This window comes from Equus caballus, unplaced genomic scaffold, assembly GCF_041296265.1.
Source record: "Equus caballus isolate H_3958 breed thoroughbred unplaced genomic scaffold, TB-T2T haplotype2-0000898, whole genome shotgun sequence".
Taxonomy (NCBI): domain Eukaryota; kingdom Metazoa; phylum Chordata; class Mammalia; order Perissodactyla; family Equidae; genus Equus; species Equus caballus.
The window spans coordinates 2,250-5,607 of NW_027222040.1; the positions used below are offsets into that span (position 1 = coordinate 2,250).

The following is a 3,358-nucleotide window of genomic DNA, read 5'->3' on the forward strand; positions in this document are numbered from 1 at the left end:
CTTCGCCTCTTCGTTCTGGCTCTTTTCCTCTTTCTGCGGGGCGCCCCCGGACTTCCTGAGTTGACAGAACGAGCAGCCAGAAAAGTCAGGACACGGAGAACTTCGCCCGAGAAACCAACGCAATCTACCAGACGTACAGAACCCCCTCCCCGACGACCACAGCGTCCACAGTCTGCTCGAGCGCAGGTAGGGACATTACCCAGGGTCTCCCACAGGTTAGCTCACCCGTTAAGTCTCCTTAGTTTTACCAAGATGGCTAGCACGCCGAGGATGGACGGATGAGCGCCACGGTGTGATTACGGGGAGGGAAACGCACGTCGGAACACCCGTTGGTGCCTCCCGACGTCACCGGTATCCCCGTCCCGAGACCTCTGGGCTTCAGGGTTCTGGGCCGCAGCCCTCTCCCGTCGTCCACCCGGGATCCAGTGCACGATGTCTGCACTGCCCATCTCAAGAGTTTGGGCCCTGTGGGCGTTCTTGGATCCCGTTGGAAAGGGGACCTCGGGACGCGAGGGAGAGGAAAGGGCCGGGGGGCCGGGGTGGGGGGCGGGGGGCGGGCTGGGGGAAAGAGAGCGACGCCATCAACGCATGTCTGACCAGGACCTCGGCTGTGCCAGGCTCTCCATTTCCCACGGCACCGCGTCCCGTCGTCGGGGACGCCGCCTCTCGTCGGGACGTGTTGGTCTGCCGTCGGTCCTCCCGTCCCAGGCACGAGGCGGCGAACTCCCCCAAAGGCAGAGATTTTGGCACCTGCGTCCTCGGCTGCTGGGTCCGGCCCCAAGCAGGCACGCGGCCCGCAGGTGCCGGGCGAATGTCGGCGGAAAGCACTATGCTCACAGGGAAGGACGGCAGACGATGAGCGCGCACCAACCAGTGCCGCGCTCCGTGCTGAGCGGTGTGCTCCGTGCTCCCGCTTCCGCGCTCGCAACAACGCCACCGACGAGGCACTAACAGGACCCCCTTTCCAACCAGATGAGGCAACTGCCGCTCAGGGAGGGCGAGTCCCTCGCAGGAACGGCGGCCCTTGCTGCCGAGCCTTCGTTTGAGACCAAGCCTCCGGGCCCGCACTCCGGGAAACTTACGGAGACACAGCCCCAGTTCTCCCAGCAGAACACGCTCATCGGAGGTCAGATTGGGGGAGCCGTCGGAACCAGAACCACCCAGGGCGCTACCCTGCAGGGAGCGACGCGCGGCCCGCCCCGCCCCGCCACCCCGCCATCCCGGGCAAGCAGGAAGCAGGCCACAGGTGCCCTGGGTCTGCTCTGGCAGGGAAAGTGGGGCCCACGGGAAAAGGGAAACACGAGGATATTCGCTCCCAGGATGATTGCTGAACGGTGAGAGGATGGAGGTTGAGGTCCTCTCTTCCTGCTCTGCCCGCATGTCCCAGCTTCTCCACAGCGAGCAACTATTGCTTTCTGTCTGCGGTGGGGAAGAGACGGCTTACCTTGATGAATTCCCCCCTTGAAAATGTAAAAGTCCGTGCGATCTGAGGCAAGTCTCCCCTCTCCTCCTCCCTGTCATCCCCGCTCTCCTCCCCTGGAGCAAACTCCCCTCCCGCTTTCCCGGATCCCCTTTCCGCGATAGTCTGCGCGGACACAGGCAGGGGAAGAGCAGACTTTCAAAGCTGCCCGAGCCGCACGATATGAAAGCTCAAGCCAAGGAGCCAGGAAGGGCTGGCCGCTGAGGACGGAAATGTCCTCTCGGGGGACTCGTCCACTCCCTCTGGCAGACAGAGGCCAGGAGGGGGGCAGGACAGAGTGAGGCACCTGAGTGAGGGGACACCAAAACCCTGGGCCAGCGCAGCAAGATTCCTAATCCTTCCATCCAGTCTGTTCAGAATCAAAACGGATGCAAGGGATCCACGAGGAGCCAGACACCGACCTTTCAAACGAAGGCAGGACCCCCCCCCCCCCAAAAGACAAAAGCGAAGACGGAGACGGAGTTGCATCCCAGCCGGGGAGCGGGGGGAGGCGCTTGAAACTTAGACACTTGGGGAAGGGGACGTCTTTAAGGAAAGACAACACAAAAGGACCCGTACCAACTCCGGTGCGGAAACGAGGGTTTCTCGCGAACGACGGTATCAAGGACAGCCAGGTACCGACTTGGAGAAGCTGACACACGGCGCAGGCATCAGAAAATCCAGAAGCCGTCCCGCTTGGGATGGATGGCCAGGCCCGGAAGGCTCCTCTCGAGCCCAGTGGGCCCCGTCCTTCTGTAGGTGCTGTTTGGAGAGGCCTGACCCGGGGTCTTTCCTAGATGGGCTCTGGAAGACGGAGGGGCTGCTGGCAGCTTGCTGAAGCTGTCCGGGCCTCCGCAGCCCGGAGCGGGATCCGTTCCATCGCACACCACGACTCGACCAACTGCTTGGGTGCCGCGCCGGCCGAGTGGACCGCTAGGGTCTCTCAGGAGCCTGGCGGGTGGGAAGAGGCCGCCGAGGACAGAGGGAGCCCGCCGGACGAGGGCGGCGTCGGGGGCACGGCCACGCGGGGCCGGCCCCGGTTGGCCCTGGGTTCCCGTGGGGCCGCGAGGTGGAAGGGCTGGGCGGCGGCGGCGGCGGCGGCGGCGGCGGTGGCCGCGGCCGCGGGGCACTCGCGCGGCTGGACAGCGGTGGGGGCGTGGCGGGGCGATGGGGCGACCGGTGAGGAGGGAGGAGGGGCGGGAGGAGCGTGGAGGGAGCGGCGCTGGGGCCGTTGGGGGGGGCGCAAAAGGAGAGGGAGGCGGCGGGAGGCAAAAGCCTACAGCACCCGGTATTCCCAGGCGGTCTCCCATCCAAGTACTAACCAGGCCCGACCCTGCTTAGCTTCCGAGATCAGACGAGATCGGGCGCGTTCAGGGTGGTATGGCCGTAGACGCTGGCGGCTGCCGCCGGCGCCCCTAAGAAGCCTCGCGCGCGCGCGCGCTGTCGCCTGGCCCCTGTGACGCGCCGTCGCCTGGCGTCTGTGACGCGCGCGCCCGAGCCCCTGTGACGCGCACCGGCCGCCCGCGTCCCCTGCGCCCCGCGCTCCGCCGCCTGCCGCCTGCCTGCCACTGCCTCCCGCCGCCGCCGCCGCCGCCGCCGCCGCCGCCGCCGCGGCCAGCCAAACCCTGCCCTGCCCTGCCCTGCCCTGCCCTGCCCTGCCCTGCCGCCCGCCCAGGGCGCGGGAGGCCTCGGGCACCCCGGGGACTGTGGGCGGGCGGGGCGCAAGTCTAGGCGCTCTCCCAAGCCGGCCCCGGACGCTCCAGGCCTCCTGTCCGCCCGCATCCCGGCGACGGGTCGCAGGACATCCGGCTGCTCTGCTCGGGGACAGGTGGCCCGGGGCGTCGGGCGCGTCGGCGCGTCGGCGCGTCAGCGCGTCGGGGCCCCGGGCCGGCGAGGCCC

The 3,358-nt window shown here is 67.7% G+C and overlaps 1 non-coding gene across 1 annotated transcript; it reads right to left on the bottom strand.

Annotated features, from left to right (window-relative positions):
• Positions 1-2,732: 2,732 nt before the first annotated feature.
• Positions 2,733-2,851, bottom strand: LOC138922490 (5S ribosomal RNA). Its single transcript, XR_011435576.1, has one exon. It is a non-coding gene; the product is annotated as a 5S ribosomal RNA (ribosomal RNA).
• Between the last annotated feature and the right edge of the window lie 507 nt (positions 2,852-3,358).